The sequence below is a fragment of the Chiloscyllium plagiosum genome, unplaced genomic scaffold (assembly GCF_037043375.1).
Source record: "Chiloscyllium plagiosum isolate Xiang-an unplaced genomic scaffold, Cpla_swu_hap1 HiC_scaffold_1, whole genome shotgun sequence".
Classification (NCBI taxonomy): domain Eukaryota; kingdom Metazoa; phylum Chordata; class Chondrichthyes; order Orectolobiformes; family Hemiscylliidae; genus Chiloscyllium; species Chiloscyllium plagiosum.
In genome coordinates, this window is record NW_028270139.1 from 67161120 (window position 1) to 67179477 (window position 18358).

General features: G+C 42.1%; 1 protein-coding gene across 12 annotated transcripts in view; it reads left to right on the forward strand.

Moving 5' to 3' along the window:
- Window positions 1–18358, forward strand: part of LOC122550847 (LIM and calponin homology domains-containing protein 1-like) — a 365967-nt gene that overhangs the window by 16952 nt on the left and 330657 nt on the right. The window lies entirely within an intron of this gene.

An 18358-nucleotide genomic window follows, 5' to 3' on the forward strand; every position in this document is an offset into this window, starting at 1 on the left:
AAGATGTAAAAAAGACAAGCTTTGGGAGTTGGAAACAGATAAAGCTACAGAAGAATTGATAAAATTATGTCAAATGTCACAGTCTTTTCCCTTGTGCTGTAACATCTGCTTTTATGCACTTTGGTCATTGCTTGGTATCAAAGAAAAAGCACTTAAACACATTTTATAGTTGTCATGGTATTATTCCATAATTCCTTATCCTTTCAATTAGCTCTCAATGCCAGTGCCAGTTGTGTAGCTTGAAAGGGGAGAAGTGCAGGGAAAGTGATGTTTTAATATGGGTTGTGACCATGCTGAGAAAGGTTGAAATGATGAGCATAAAAATAACTGCAGTTGCTGCACACACTGAAGGTATTATTAGGCTGTGGATCACTCCACACAGTACTCTATCAGTGTACGTTGTGACTATTCTTGACAGAAGGGGCAAGGAGGAATGGAACAATATTTTGCCTGCTCTAAAGAATGTGTTTGAATGTGAGTGAGGAGTAACAACCAACATGGATAATAGCAGGGCTCGTAATACATGAGGGAAATGATCACGATCCAAATCCTGACTTGGTGTTGCCTGGACACCATCCATCCAGCCACTCTCTCCCCATTCCTAGACCAACAGCATAGGGACAGTTTTAGCTTTGTTACTGTGCAATGAGTTTTATTTGAGTAATTGTTGACAGTTGTTTATGTGCGAGTATTGGAGAATGGGGAGGGGGCGTAAAGAAGTGGGTGAGATTTTAACTCTTCCACATACCTCTCGTTGTGAAGTATATAGCTTTTGTAGCTCTGTATCATTTGCTTTGTCTCGTGTATGTTTGTCCAGAGCATCAGGATGGTGGAATGTTCCAGTGCTAGCCTCCAACACTACCAAAGCACGCAGAGCATTTCTAAAATGGGAACTAGCAGCTGTCCTCAGGGATTTCTGGCATTCGGAGAGCTGAAGAGATTGGCATATTACAGCTGGACATATCACAGCAGCCACCAGACAGCATGGGATTAAAAATAAAACGCTTGCAGGATTGTCTGGCAGCATTATATTTCTTGATAAAGGTGGCATGATTTTTATTAGGAAAGCACAGATATGGAAAGCTCTTGCTGCCATTGGAAGAGATGTGCTTTCGCTGTATTGCTGTTCTTCGTAGTGAGACATTCAAGATTTTATTAATTTTGGCAGGGCAAGGAGCAATATTTTCACAGAATAAGACGTCCAGCAAACAGACTTGTGGAATCAAAGACGTTTACAGCACAAAAGGAGGCAATTTAGCCCATTGTGACTGTGCTGGTCAACAAAGATCTAACTGCACTAATCCCAAATTTCAGCGTTTGGCCAAAGCCCTGGAGGCTATGGCAATACAAAGGAATACCAAAATACTGCTTAAATGTCATGAGAGTTTCTGATTTAACTACCCTTTCAGGCAGTGAGTCCCAGACTGTACACTCTCAGAATGAAAATAAATTCTTCTCAACTCTTCTCTTAATCTCTATCTTGTAATAGAGTAATAGAGATGTAGAACATGGAAATAGACCCTTCGGTCCAGCTTGTCCATGCTGACCATAGAGTCATAGAAATGTACTGCATGGAAACAGACCCTTAGGTCCAACTCATTCATGCTGACCAGATATCCCAACCAAATTTAGTCCCATTTGCCAGTACTTGGCCGATATCCCTGTAAAACCTTCCTATTCATATACCCATCTCAATGCCTTTTAAATGTTGTAATTGTATCAGCCTCCACCACTTCCTCTGGCAGCTCATTCCATGCATGCACCACCCACTGCTATTACCTTAAAACAATGCTCCCATTAACCACTTTATTAACCACTTTCCTCATGGAAAAAGTGCCTTCCTATCCAACTTGTCTGTGCCCCTCATAATCTTATACACCTTTATCAATTTCCCTCTTTTACTGCTCCAGGGAAAGCAATCCCAGCCTATCCAATCATCCTCATAGCTCAGATTCTCCAGTCCAGACAGCATACAAGTATATCTCCTCTGCATTTTCTAATATGGTGACTAGAATTGGACACAGTACTCCCAATTGTATCTGAACCAGCATTTTATATAGCATTATGTCCCTGCTCTTATATTGTATGCCTTGGCTAATAAAAGTATCTCATATAGTTTCCTACCAATCGTATCCACTTGATCTACTCCCTTCAGGGATCTGTGCATGTGCACACCAAGGTCCCCTTGATCAACAGGACTTTCCAGGGTCTGAGCATTCATAGTGTAATTCCTTGCTGTGTTAACCTCTCACCTTTCTGGGTTAAATTTCATATGTCACTGCCCTGTTCACATGATCATTGATATCTTCCTGCAGTTCATAGCTATTTACCACCCTACAACGTTAAATGTCTCCTGTGAACTTCTTGAGCATATCCCCTAAATTTAATTCTAAATCACTAATGCACACCACAAATAGCAAGGGCCCCAGCACCAATCCCTGTGGAACTCCATTAGAAGCAAGCTTCCAGTCAAAGAAACATCCCTTGGCCATCGCACTCTGCTTCCTGCCTCTCAGCTGATTTTGGATCCAATGTGTCACTTTGCCTTGGATCCCTAGGGCTCTTAGCTTCTAGACCAGTCTGCCATAAGACACCGTATCAAAAGGCTTGCTGAAAACTAAACTGACCACATCAAATGCAATATCCTCACCACCACTAAAATAAAACAAAGAACTATGGATGCTGGAAATCTGAAACGAACAAAAATAGAAATCACTGAAGAAACTCAGGAGGAAGGAAGAGAAAGCAGAGTTCGTATTTCAAGTCCCATGACACTTTTTCAGAAGCTCACAAACATTCCTAGGAACATCCTCAAAGAAAATCAAATTTGTTAAACAATACCTTCCCTTAAATCCATGCTCATTAGACATGATTAATTTGTTTCTCTCCAACTGTCTCTCAGATTTCTTTCTAATAATTTCATCATCACAGTCCTCCACCATTTTTGTTTCTTTTTCATTTATATTGGTATGGGAACAATTGATGATCCTTCCAAAATATTTTCCATCCTCACAGAACCTTCACCAATCATTTGATATGCTTCCCAGCAAGAATACTGCTTCTCTCAGTAATACTGACTGCCTGTCACTGTGTCCTCACTTTGCCTGTTCCTCTCAGTGACACTGACTGCCTGTCACAGTGTCCTCATTTCACCTGCACCTCTCAGTGACACTGACTGCCTGTCATAGTGTCCTCATTTCACCTGCTCCTCTCAGTGACACGCTGACTGCCTGTCACAGTGTCCTCACTTTGCCTGTTCCTCTCAGTGACACTGACTGCCTATCATAGTGTCCTCACTTTGCCTGCTCCCCTCAGTGACACTGACTGCCTGTCAGTGTCCTCACTTTGCCTGCTCCCCTCAGTGACACTGACTGCCTGTCAGTGTCCTCACTTTGCCTGCTCCCCTCAGTGACACTGACTGCCTGTCACAGTGTCCTCACTTTGCCTGTTCCCCTCAGTGAGGCTGATTGCCTGTCACAGTGTCCTCACTTTGCCTGTTCCCTCACTGAGGCTGACTGCCTGTCAGTGTCCTCACTTTGCCTGCTCCCCTCAGTGACAGTGACTGCCTGTCACAGTGTCCTCACTTTGCCTGTTCCCCTCAGTGAGGCTGACTGCCTGTCACAGTGTCCTCACTTTGCCTGTTCCCCTCTGTGAGGCTGACTGCCTGTCACAGTGTCCTCACTTTGCCTGTTCCCCTCAGTGACAGTAACTGCCTGTCAGTGTCCTCACTTTGCCTGCTCCCCTCAGTGACAGTGACTGCCTGTCACAGTGTCCTCACTTTACCTGCTCCTCTCAGTGACACTGACTGCCTATCAATATCCTCACTTCACCTGCTCCTCTCAGTCATACTAACTGCCTGTCACAGTGTCCTCACTTCACCTGCTCCTCTCAGTGACACTGACTGCCTGTCAGAGTATCCTCACTTTGCCTGTTCCCCTCAGTGAGGCTGACTGCCTGTCACAGTGTCCTCACTTTGCCTGTTCCCCTCTGTGAGGCTGACTGCCTGTCACAGTGTCCTCACTTTGCCTGTTCCCCTCAGTGACAGTAACTGCCTGTCAGTGTCCTCACTTTGCCTGCTCCCCTCAGTGACAGTGACTGCCTGTCACAGTGTCCTCACTTTACCTGCTCCTCTCAGTGACACTGACTGCCTATCAATATCCTCACTTCACCTGCTCCTCTCAGTCATACTAACTGCCTGTCACAGTGTCCTCACTTCACCTGCTCCTCTCAGTGACACTGACTGCCTGTCAGAGTATCCTCACTTTGCCTGTTCCCCTCAGTGAGGCTGACTGCCTGTCACAGTGTCCTCACTTTGCCTGTTCCCCTCTGTGAGGCTGACTGCCTGTCACAGTGTCCTCACTTTGCCTGTTCCCCTCAGTGACAGTAACTGCCTGTCAGTGTCCTCACTTTGCCTGCTCCCCTCAGTGACAGTGACTGCCTGTCACAGTGTCCTCACTTTACCTGCTCCTCTCAGTGACACTGACTGCCTATCAATATCCTCACTTCACCTGCTCCTCTCAGTGACACTGACTGCCTGTCAGAGTATCCTCACTTTGCCTGTTCCTCTCAGTGACACTGACTGCCTGTCACAGTGTCCTTACTTTGCCTGCTCCTCCCCATTAAATTATTGTACTCTTTCTGTATCACGTAGCATGTAGACATGGGAACTAATTTCCATAGACACATGATCATGCACTGACAGATCTTACTCCCCCTCCCAATTTTCCACTTCTTTGGCCCTATTTTTGGTGTGACTGTGTGGAGGACTGATTGGTGAATGGCTAGGGAGGAGCGAGTTGCTAAAAATCACCCACATGATTTTTGTTTGCGAAGTCTGAGACATTTTGACAAGCATGTTATTGTTATCCATGTATTGTTGCACTTAGTGAGTGAAGAGAGATGAATGGGCACCTTTAATGTATCCTGCTAAAGGTGTGTTCCCTTTTTGTGACAGTCACTGGCTTGCACTGTCCTGTTTATATTGTCAGGGCCTTCGGGCATGTTGTTGAACAGAGGGACCTTCAGGTGCAAATTCCTAGTTCCTTGAAAGTGGCGTCGCAGGTAGACAGGATGGTCAAGAAGGCTTTTGGCACACTTGCCTTCATTGGTCAGAGCATTGAGTACAGGAGTTGGGATGGCGTGTTGCGGCTCTTCGGGACATTAGTGATGCCACATTTAGAATACTCCATATCTTGTTGCTGTTTTATAGGAAGGATATGTTAAACTAGAAAGGGTACAGAAAAGAGATAACAAGGAGTTTGCTAGGACTAGAGGATTTGAGTTATAAGGAGAGGCTGGAAAGGCTGGGGCTCTTTTCCCTGCACCCTTGGAGGCTGAGGAGCGACCTTATAGAGGTTTATAAAATCATGAGGGGCACAGATAAGGTGAATAGCCAAGGTCTTTTTCCAAGGGTAGGGGAGCCTAAAACTAGAGTTTAACATGTGAGGAGAAAGATTTAAAAGGGACCTGGGAGGCAACTTTTTCACACAGAAGGTGGTGTGTGTATGGAATAAGCTGCCAGAGGAAGTGGTAGAGGTAGATACAATTGCAATATTTAAAGGACATTTGGACAGGTACATGGATAGAAAAGGTTTAGAGGGACATCAGCCAAATACATGCAAATGGGACTAGTCCAGTTTAGGATATCTGGTCAGCACAGACAAGTTGGACCCTTTGGTCTGTTTCTGTGCTGTATAATGCTATGAACTGCTGCTGTAATTAGTCAGAGTTTACATAGTGCAACTTCAATAGATCTCCTTAAAAAGATCAAACTTCCAAAGAGTTAAATGAGTTCAGGATTATTAATTTCTTGAAATATTTGATATATTATTTCCTTTTTATTAATTTGCAAACTTAAGTCATAAACTTAAATCGTCAGTAATCAATTTACTGAAATACTTCAAGTTAGAAACAGTATGGTAGATTGGATAACGTTTGAACAGACAAAAGCTGAAGTACATCCGTAAGGCTTTAGTTTTCACTTTGTAATAGCAATTAGGAATTTTGAACCTTCAAATTTTTACCTGTTGTGTTCCTGTCCCCACTGTGTTCTGGACAGTGCTGTGAGCATACTTTACATTTCTGACACTACTTTTATCTCTTATTTCTAATATTTTCAACTTCTTTCTTATTTTTCTGTTGAAAGTTTTCCTATACAAAAGTTAACTTACTAAATTTCCATTGGATGAATGACAGACAATAGATGAAGGAAATTTACATAAATATCATAGAAAATGGTATTCCACAGAAAAGGATTAAAGCAAACCAGCGACATGTGAAATTGAAATAAGGGTTTATAGCCATGATGGGAATGCAGATGGCTTTTCAGAAAATGAACTGCTTTTGATGTTTTGAAAATGTTATTGGCAAATCTAGCCAGCAATCCATGCACAATAATGTTTCACAGCAGCAGATTAGGTAAATAATCACTGATCTAATCTTACTATTGGGTGGGGGAATGATGTTTGCCAGAACACCAGAGAAGGCTCAGCTCCTCTTTGAATACTGCTGTGAGATCTCTTTATGTCCAGACAGAGTTGAGTCCTTGAGTTAATAGGAACTGGGAAGACCCTTTAGAAGATCTTTAGAAATAGGGAGTGGGATCCAGATGAGGACATCTCACCCCCATCTCCAACAGATACATAAGGGCATAAGAAATAGGAGCAGGAGTAGGCCTTCTAGCCCATTGAGCCCGCACCGCCATTCAAAAAGACCATGGCTGATCTTTTTATAGTTTAGATCAGAGTGGTGCTGGAAAAGCACAGCAGGTCAGGCAGCATCCGAGGAACAGGAAAATCAACATTTCGGGCAAAAGTCCTTCCATCAGGAATGGAGGCAGGGAGCTCAATTCCTGATGAAGGGCTTTTACCCGAAACGTCGATTCTCCTGCTCCTCGGATGCTGCCTGACCTGCTGTGCTTTTCCAGCACCACTCTGATCTAAACTCTGGTTTTCAGCATCTGCAGTCCTCACTTTTGCCTAGTTGATCTTTTTAAAGCCTCAGCTCTACTTACCAGCCCGGTCACCATAATCCTTGATTTCTTTACTGTTCAAAACTCTTTCTATCTCTGCCGTAGATCTAGTTTTTGCCAGTGGAAGCCAGGGAGCAGAGTGTGATTCACACAGGCAGGAAAGGTGAACTCAGCAGGACCATTTCAAAATAGTGTTGAGTTTAAACGGATATCATTTTGGCTATTCAAGGGCCTTAACCCACAATGTCGAGGTCATGAATGTACAGAGTAAGACATAGAGAGGAAGTATACAGGAGCTTGAATGTTATGGGCTGTTGTAAGAAATCAGGGAGAATCGCATTAGAAGTCAAGCAAAGCCTTTCTTAACGTCAGCAACAACTAGTCACACTTTCTAACTGAGTTCTGGATGTTGAGATGGAATTCTGGCTATGGAACGGTAAAATGGCTAATTACGTGGGATTACCGCTTGTCGTCAGCTTTATTAACTTCAGACCTCACCTCATTAATATGCAGCTTCCGATCTTACCAGTCAATGTGAGGAAATAGAAGTTGAGATTTCTAGAGCTGAAATTGTGAGCGGTTTGCACCTAGATGCTCATAGCATCCCAGCATTATCTTGCTTTTTTATGCTTTGACTCTCAGTCAGACCTTCATGGCTCACAGTACTTCTGTCTTGCCATGCTGTTGAGGACAGACGCAAAGCCAGCAAGCTTGTCCTGGATGTCATCAGTCCTCAGTGAAGTCAAGGGAGACTGCCTGCAGTCGGGAGGGTCTCTGCACAGCAAGTCAAGGTCAGCCTCTGATATCAGTCCAAGAGCTTGGACACAACCAGTTACCCATTTGAGGCAGGTCAGGATCAAATACAATCCTTGTGAAAGGGTGAGGAGCTGAATGTTGGGCAGCCCACCGCCTACTGTGGGCTGTTTTCTCCTGGAGTGGGTGAAAGGAGGTAGCTAGGCAGATGGAAGTGGAGGACACAGTTTTTAGTACTGCTGCAGGTGGGGGCAAGGCGATGATCTGTCTGAGAGGGTGAGCAGGCAGCACAGAGGCCTTGCAGAGTAAACATTGTGGAAGGTTTAGAGGTGGTGAGCACAAGTGAGAAAAGATATTACAGGCATTAGTGAGAGTGGCAGAACATGAGGCATATTAGTGGGTGCAGTAGCAGAGATGGAGTGAGTATGAGCTGGCAGAGAGACGATGATGCCAGTTACCCTGGGGCACAGAGCATGGCAGTGCGTCACATTTCATTGTTGAGGTGGGTAGCTCAATTCAGGAAATTTCCCAACTTGATGGACCTGCCACAGGTTAAGATTAGATTTAGATTGGATTACTTAGATTACTTACAGTGTGGAAACAGGCCCTTCAGCCCAACAAGTACACACCGACCCGCCGAAGCATAACCCACCCAACCCATTCCCCTACATTTACCCCTTCACCTAACACTACGGGCAATTTAGCATGGCCAAGTTGCCTAACCTGCACATTTTTTGGATTGTGGGAGGAAACCGGAGCACCCGGAGGAAACCCACGCAGACATGGGGAGAATGTGCAAACTCCACACAGTCAGCCGCCTGAGGTGGGAATTGAACCTGGGTCTCTGGCGCTGTGAGGCAACTGTGCCACCGTGCCGCCCACTAAAGGGGATCTTTCCATCCAAGTTTTTATCCATGGAGGGAGGTGTGTGGGTAAGCGAGGGTCAAACAGGCCACTCCGGAGACAGATCCTAGGTGGCCAGTGAGAAGGCCAGTGCATGGACAGACTATTGAGAAGACCCTCTCTTAGTTCCCTGGCACTTCAATCACATTGCTTTAGTATTTGCTAAGCCCTACAGTCGGCACCCCTCACACTCCTTTGCAGTTGCTCATCCCCATATCTCTCCTAGCCTCTGTCACCTCTATGTAAACTCATACCCGAACCTCATCCTATGCCTTCTAAAAAAGGACATCAGCAGGTGTTTCTGACTGTAATCTCAGTGCCCAGTGAAATACTGAGGTACAGAATCAGTAAGTTTCAGTTTTTACCCCTGATGGGGTGGCATGTGGCATGTAGCAGTATTATAGTTTAATAATTGGACTGATAATCTGAAGGAGAAAGTGAGGACTGCAGATGCTGGAGCTCAGAGTCAAGACTGTAGTGGTGGAGAAGCACAGCAGGTCAGGCAGCATCTGAGGAGCAGGAGAATCGACGTTTCGGGCATAAGCCCTTCATTCTTCCTGATGAAGGGCTTACGCCCAAAACTTCGATTCTCCTGCTCCTCAGATGCTGCCTGACCTGCTGTGCTTTTCCAGTACTACACTCTTGACACTGATAATCTGAAGGTCTGGGTTTGTTACATCTCAATACCTTGAATTTAAAAAAGTTGGTATTAGTAAAATTGAGCAGTGAAGTTACCAGTTATTGTGAAACTCTAGTTGGTTCTTTAGTGTTTTTCAACTAGAAAACCTGCTGTGCTAATCTGATCTGAACCATATGTGCCTATATTCTCATAATAATATGGTCAAATCAGAACTGCCTTCTGAAGAGGCCTAGCAAACCACTCGGTTGTATCAAAAAGCGCATCTAGGATAGGGAGTAAATAGTTGCCTTGTTAGTGAGAACCACATCTTGAAAATCAATTGAAACGCAAAAAAAAAACAGCCAAGGTTCATACTTCAAGTTTCTGACCAATAACATTGGTTCCAAAATGCACATGTCTGGATGGTAATGGGGTGGGGACAGGAGTGGGCCTGTCAATCACTGTCTGAATTCAAGTGGAAGAGTTGGCTGCTTGGTATCTGTGAGGAGAAAGTGAGGACTGCAGATGCTGGAGATCAGAGCTGAAAATGTGTTGCTGGAAAAGCGCAGCAGGTCAGGCAGCATCCAAGGAACAGGAGAATCGACGTTATCTGTGTACCATATTTAAAAAGAAAAGAATACATCTGAAGAAATGACCAATGCTGAATTGTTACACCAACCTGATGTATGGTTGAAGAGTTCAAAATTTAAAGTTCTGTTCTAAAGTTCCCGGATCAGGTCCTTAGCTACAATTGGCTAGTAATTACGATCTTCCTATTCTGAATCATTTGCAAACGAGTATATCAGTAGATGTTTTAAACAAGTCAGCATTGTATTTGAAATTATTTCAATAAATGTAGGTAAAATTAATCGCTGTTGGCTATTGTTAGTGTAAATCTCTGACCTGCCTGTTTAAATTCCTGGGCCAAAGGTGAAATGGATACATGAATGCATTAGACAAGTAATGGTAATGGAGTGTGTAATGATATATTATGAACATTTACTAATGCCTTTGCTTCGGTAAGTGACAATATTTCATATCACTTTGAGCGTGTTAAATTACAGATAATAATAAATTCACCACTTAAGCACCATTCAGAGCAGGTCAGAGAGCCTGTGCTACAGTTTTATAGCCTGATCTACTTCAAATATAGGTTCCTGCTATGAGGGCTAAATTTTCCCAACTGTTGCTTAACTATCCAATCAGAAACTGACTGGTTTACTGACGCATCATTAATCATAATTGAACTCATATCAATCAGATTGTCTGCAACTCAAAACTTGGAGACTAAATCAAAATAGGTGATTGTTTCTCTCTGCAAAATCACCTCACGGCACAGTAAATTTGTTCACAAATCACTGTTCGAAATTAAGCACTGAAACTCCGAAATTCTTGGGGTGAGGCAGTCTAGAAATCCTTTCAATTGGCAGAATGAAGACATGTTTTGGGGTGAGATTTAGTAGCAGTATCTCCCTACCCTTTGTCTACATGTCGTAAATGTTTGGGCTGGCATTTTGTGTTGGAATGAAATGAGAGAAATTTATTTTATTTGTGCAATACTGGATGCAAATGAAACATGCATCTTCCTGATGCCATTGCTGTCAAAAGCCCTAGATAGGAGGAGACGGGCTCGACTTTATAAGGCTGGTTCAGATTCAATTGCTTTTTGGAACCCAGTGTACAGCACCTCATGGATTCTACAAAGCATTTAAACTTGCTCAGCAAGGACTGTAGATTCTGCAACTAATTCCATCTCCTAATTGAGATCAGCACCCCATTGGAGCTACATCTGTTTTTAGGATGGGGGTGTAATTAGTAATGTAATTTTCAAACCACAATTGATGGAATCAACCAGTTAAAGTGTAATTGCGACTCGGATTGGAAGCATCCTTTGTAAAGACTGTCTTAATATCCAGATGTTTGGAATAGTTTTATGAAACTGTATGGGAAAAATCAGTGATTCACATGGTGTATCTGTGGAGATAGGCAGTGTTGTTACTGGAAAAAATGATGATGCAGTAATGGCCAACCCCTTTCTGGATTCTTGACAGTAGATTATTGTACATGCCAGCTGAGTGGAACTTGAGTAAATGTTATTTCAGAACACTCTCAAGGATGTCCAGCACTAAGTATGATGGCACACAGTAGAGGTCAGGTTGAATGCTGTCTAAGCTGACTTAAGTTACAGAAATGGCTATGGTAGATTTACTCACTGGGCCATTGACCATGCATTGAGCTTAAGTGTGTAAATCACAACTGAGCTGAAAATGTGTTGCTGGAAAAGCGCAGCAGGTCAGGCAGCATCCAGGGAACAGGAGAATCGACGTTTCGGGCATAAGCCCTTCGAGCAACCTTTACATAATATTGCAAGAAATCTTAAGCATAAAGAATGGACATTTAGTCCAACTGATATATATATATATACTGATATTTATACTTCAGACAGACCTCCTCACACTGTGATCATCTCTTCCCACCATTACTCTACTTCCCTCTATTCAGTGTAAAATCCTCTAAATGTGTAATTTACTACTTACCCATCTGTACTCTGTGCATTACAATGGGATGATGTCCATGCCGTACATTCAGTGTAAAACAATAACAAAAGCAATGAGAAAGTAGTTATACTGCCTGATGCCGTAGTTACCTCTTCTATATCTCTATGAGCTGTGCGATATCTGATAGTTAAAAGACAGAAAGACAGTAAAAGTAAAGAATTTGAATGCTCTGCTCATCTAGCATATCGTGCAGCTTCCAATCTGAATTCCTCAGTCCAGCTTCCAATTCCTTGACATCATCAGAAATACCCAAACTGAAGTCATGAATGGTTCTCCTGTTGTGACCCTAATGCAGTATCATCCCGATTTGTCCTTTGACATTGCCTCATGCTTTAATATTATCAAGCACAACAACCTGCTTTTGCTGCAAGCAGAAAGAGAAATAGCTGGAGAAACTGGCAGAATCCGGGAAGAGAAAACAGAGTCAATGTTTCCAAGTCTTGTGACCCTTCTTCAGAACCTACATTTATTGCAGCTGAACTCTGAACTGCCAGGGCCCTACAATCTGAAATGGCTTTGGGAGCTTCCTCATTTGAAGCACTCATTATCAAAATGAAAGTTGTTGCTGCTGTTTCAGATAAAACTTCTTTCATCTATTTCCATTTCAAGATGTAATACTTTGATTTGGTTGTTTTTGAGCAACATTAAGCAGCATTAGGTAACAATGACTGTCCAAATGACTCTGTGATTGTTCAGTTCACAATCAGAGGCTGTAAGCATTCCCATGAATGAATTACCTTAATAGAAAGGCTTTTACAGTTAGTCAACAGACATGTCTCTCCTGATCCTTGTACAATTCGGTGTGAAGATGACAGTCAGAACCCTGATGTCATTACACCCAAATCAAATGTTATGGAAATTAATCAGGATTAAAACACTGAAGGTTGTCCGCCTTCCATATCTGGCCAGTTATCACTTCTCTGTCACAAATTAGATGCCAACTTGCAACAACTTTTCAAAACCCATGTAATTGACGGTGGTTGCAGCAGCTTCATATGCTGGGGGGAATCACAATGGGTGATCAAAAAGGCACCAGTGCGATAGAAATGAAAGACATCAGTGGAGAAGTGATGTGAAGGGTAGGAGGTTGCAGTTAAGACCATTGGAGAGATGAGAGAGCATTTTTTATTCAGAGCACTTTGGAACAAATAGCCGAGCTTGAGCTAATAAAGGGTTCAGCTTCAGGGAAGTCACTAGGATAAAAGCCTCCAACATGGAGGGACCGTCATAGGGCAGGAGGGGCCGTTGCAATAGTTTATTCCTGTGAGACTTCTCATGTTAGGAAGAGGGAAGGGGATGAAGGAAGAGGAGTGAAGCTGGTTGGAGACAGCAGCAATCATCATGCCAGCCATGTCATGGTGAGGCATTCGTGTAGCTCACTGAAAAGAGCTGCCAGGTGAAGAGAACAAGAGGTTTTGGGGCCACTGAAGGGTTCAGTAAAGTGCAAAGGGCCATTGACCGCACTCATTAAAGTGTAGGCAGGGGCATTTGTGAATTGGAAAGGGTTTCATTCTCTGAATGTACAGTTTGTATGTGATCACTATTTGTGTATTTTGTAAGTACTTGATGTAGATGTTGTGCCTGGGAGTAGCCAAGCCCCTGCTTGCAAAGTGGAATGCTTTTTTTTTCTGACCTACCACGTCTGGGACAAATGTCAGGAACTGCTCAGACCTTCTCGATAGACTGCTTGTCCCAGTACACAATTCTATTTTAAATGCGGTGCCAGGGATGCTGGTCAATTCTGGGATATCCCAGCAGAAGCAAGTCGATCCAGGAGCTGTACATGGTAGAATTGGATGAGAGGGATCCCACAGGGACATAGTAGGTGGTTAATGAAGTGAGTTTGATAAAATATGGTGCAAAATTATGCTACACCTCATTGTGAAAATTCCTCCAAATCTTTCAACGTAACTTCCATTTAGTCCAAAAAGACATGAAGTTTGGCTCATTGATTCTGTTGCTTCTGTTTGTGCTATAGATGATGTACAACATCCTTCAAGGGATGATCTCAAAAAGGCAAGAAAACACATACAAAACTGGAATACAAAGCGTAACATGAATATTGAAACCGTGGTTAAAAAATATTGAACAGGAGCTGGAATGTGTTTTATTTATGTTGCCTTAAATATTTTAAAACATTTTTAACTTTATACATTTTGAAATTTATATCTCAGACTATATTACAATGCTTCTGTCTCTTGTTCCTTTAATTTGCTCCAGGAACCTTATTTTCTTTAATATTTGTTTATGACTGGAAGAAGTGCTTTTTTTTGGGTCTTCTGTCATTTCCAAATGCTCAGTCACCTGAATTCCATCTTCCACTCCAACTTCATCGTATGGTTGGAAAACCCATCCTGTCAAGTCTCACTCCTTAGAAGCAGCATTCATTTCATGGTAAAGCTGTTGGATAAACTGGGAGCTCTCCTCTAACGTCATGGTTGCGTTCCAGCGAAACCACGCTTAAGAGAAAATCACTTACTTTAAATAATTGGCCCGAAGGGAAAAGTGGATTTGGGGCAGACCAGCAAAAAAATCTCACTGACGATCACTCAAAAATCACCCAAAAGTGTAAGACAAAGTATTGCACAGCCTGAATGAAGGTATAAATCATATTAATCAATGAAACAAAAGTAAATTTAACACAGTACATTCAAAAAAATGTTGTTAATGCAGGGACAGATGGTCATTATGGTGCGTAAGGGAGACTCGCTCATTCCTGTTAAGTGAGCTATTCTCTCATTATGGTCATACTGCTTTATAATATCGAGCTTCTCTTCCAGAGCTAAAGGCTTTCTTTTGCGCTCATCAGCCCCAATTTCATCACTTCTTGCTAACAATCTTGTCATTATATCCCTTAATTTTTTCAAAAAAAATGGATAATCTAGGAGTAGAGTACCTTTCACAAGAAGATGCTTAATGTATCTCTCTCGGAAAGCTTTCCCCAGGATAGTACCTGTCACAGAAAGCTGCTCTGTCAGCAGCTGAGACCGGCACATGTAGGGAATAGCATGAAGACCGGTGCTGACATCAGCACATGCGCAGAATGAAGCATGCGAAACTATCACCACTTGGAATCATGCTATCATGAACAAAGTTAAGCATTCCTTAATGCTTCAGTGACATTATAAGCAAGTTGCGCTGCCGGAATGCACATTATCCAAGAGCTACCTGTATGTCACTGATAGATAAATGCAGTTCCTTTTGAGTCACACATACTGCAATCATAAATCTCACTCCTAATGTGTATTCAAAATTGTCGAATCCTGAATGAGTGCAATTTAGTTGGTCTTCAACATTCCAAAAGGTTGTTGAGGCTTCTTTTTGATCAGCTACAATGTAGTCTTTGAGGGAATTCATAGGATTTATACAGTAGCTTCAATGAATTGCTTTTTTTTGTTGATCTGCTACAAACTGTGACCAGTTATTAAAAAAGACTCCATATATTTGAAACTTTGAATGGGAAAAATGGCTGGAATGCATGGCTATCTTCCAGTAAAAGTAAAACAATGATTGTTCTAAATGACTATTTACAGCATTTTCATTCAATATAAAAAAATATACAAATTCAAGATTGAATGATGGAGAAACCTGTGTCTACGTTAGCAAAAGCAAAATTCTGCAGATGCTAGAAATACAAAATAAAATGGGAAAATGCTGGAAGTGTTCAACTGGCCGGGCAGCAGTTGTGAAGAGAGGAACAGAGTTAACAGTCAAGTTTTTAACTAGCGAGAAACCATCTACTAAACAGAATTAAAAAGACGGGGCCAGTGAATCAGGTCCTGACCACAAGTTGTCAATGTGTAAAATTAATTCTGTTTCTCTCTCCACAAATGCTGTCAGAGTTTTTCAGCATTTTCTGTTTCATTGCATTTATTTTCTGTAGCTTTTTGTACCTTATACTTTCTATAGCTCAGAGGAGCAAATGAGCATAGGCTCGCTCAACAATAAGAGAAGTGTGATGCTGGAAGTTGATTTCAGTGGGGGGATGAGTATAAATGACCTACATTAAAAAAAATCTACTAGATATTGATAACTTACCTCAAACTAGTATTAAAATGTTGGTGAAGTGAGTTGGGGTTTCAGGAGGAAATAATGGTTAGCAAAGAAGAAGCAGAAAACCCTGTTTCATGAATAATCTGAAAATGCAAGAGGAATCAGGGCTGCTTCGGTTGAAATGTATTAGTTGTAGAGATGGTAAAAGACCAAAACAATTAACTTTGATTACATTTATAACAAAGGTCTCATATAAGGTTCATATACTGTTGAAGCAGAACTCGTGGACTTCCAGTGCAGGCAAAAGTAACTTTATGTTAATGTAGTGATTGTAATGAGGTCAGCAGGTGAACCTCATAGAATATGAGTTCCCTGATTGGGGCTTTTAAACTGATCCAATCAGGGAGCCCTGGCTGACAGATGTAAACAGGAGTGTCAGAGATTCTATTCACAGCTGGATCAGTGTTAAGGACTTTCCATGTATAAAAAAAGGATGACGTGACAGGATACCAGCTTCTGTGGAGGCTATTTCATACGAAGCAGTAGTGAGATATTTGACAACTACATTAAACTTCATTGCTTCAGTTTATGTTCTTTTAATTGGGCTGTGTACAAAATTAAAGGAGTTACCATACACTTGAGTAGCATAGATCATGAAAAGAAAGTGAGAGCAGCTAACAAAAGTTTCTGTATCCAGAGAACATGTTCTGTCTCAAACGCATCTCCCCAGGTTGTTTTCATTCAGATTGTGCACTTTTGATTATATCTGTTTTCCGAGTCTACCTTGTGGAATTTGAATCTGCCATTTGTACTGCTAACTATTGACAGGGCTGTGCAGTTCTAACAGGAAGAACTGTGTTTTTGGTTTTCTTAAAATGTTTCCTCTATTTACTCTTAAAGAAAGCTAATAATGGTATCAGGGCAAAACACTTTACCAGAGCCTAAAGAGAACTTCATGTACAGCAGAAGAGAGATTTTTAAAACTGAATCAGTTATATTGTTACTGTATCTAATATTATTACAGTGTTTAGCAATACTGCTGAATGGCTAGTTGATGGACAATGACAGATTCCCTTTGCTTTAAGATGAGGAAACTACAGGAAACAATGGTTCTTCTGTGGTTGGTGCTTTTGCATTACAAATGAGAAGCTGGCAGGTAAATGCAAGTTTGGCTTAAACCCTGGGAAATGTCATTGATGATTCTCTCTGCCTAAGTCCTCAGGGAAATCAGAGAGGAATAATGTTACAGCCTAACATTGTGCATATTTTTTGGGAGCCCATTATATCGGGTAGCAATGTTAGTGAGGTCTGTTGTTGGTATTGAGTAAAAATCTGCAGTAGCTCAAGTTTACTGGAGACGATGGCCTAATGGTATTATCAGTAAAGTATTCATTCAGAGACCTAGATAATGTTCTGGGGAATGGGTTCAAACCCTGCCATGGTAGATGGTGGAATAAGAGATCAATAAGAATGAAGACTGATCCAATGGTGACTGTGAAATTGTTGTTGACTGTCAGAAAAATGCATCTGGCGTTCAGACTCATAACAATGTGTTGATTCTTAACTGCCCTCTGGGCAATTAGGGATGGATGATTTATGCTGATCTAGCTATCAATCCTGCATCCTTGAATGGATTTTAAAAAAACTTATATGAATGAAACACAAATATAAATTCATGTTAACTCGATTAAAAATAAAAATCTGGACCTTGTATAGATATAATTAACGTATGGTTGTCAATTTAGATGATCCACAGTCCATTCAGTTAAATATTGGGAAGATTTAAAGAATGGGGAGTTGTTCATTACTATGATCTATATTTGGAGATAAGTTTTAAAAGTCAGATAGCATCATAGGACATAGGATAGAAAGATTGGTTTCTACATTAATTTAGTCTGCTCGTTTCAACCACAGGGCCTGGGAGAGACATCATGAGCCCTGCTGGTTCTTCTGTTTCCAGGCGATTATCCAACGGCTAGTTTTAATTCCACCTTAGTCTTAATCAGGTATCTTTTTACATACTGTCTCTTCCCAATGACAGCACTGGCCCTGACACAGTGACACATTTCCTCTCATATTGACAGCACTGACCTCTCACACAGTAACACACTGTCTCTCACACTGACAGCACTGGCACTCACACAGTGGCACACTGTCTGTCATACTGACAGCACTGGCACTCACACAGTGACACACTGTCTCTCATACTGACAGCACTGGCCCTGACACATTGACACACTGTCTCTCATACTGACAGCACTGGCACTCACACAGTGACACACTGTCTCTCATACTGACAGCACTGGCCCTGACACAGTGACACACTGTCTCTCATACTGACAGCACTGGCCCTGACACAGTGGCACACTGTCTCTCATACTGACAGCACTGGCATTCACACAGTGACACACTGCCTCTCATACTGACAACACTGTCTCTCACACAGTGACACACTGTCTCTCATACTGACAGCATGGCACTCACACAGTGACACACTGTCTCTCATACTGACAGCACTGGCACTCACACAGTGACACACTGCCTCACATACTGACAGCATGG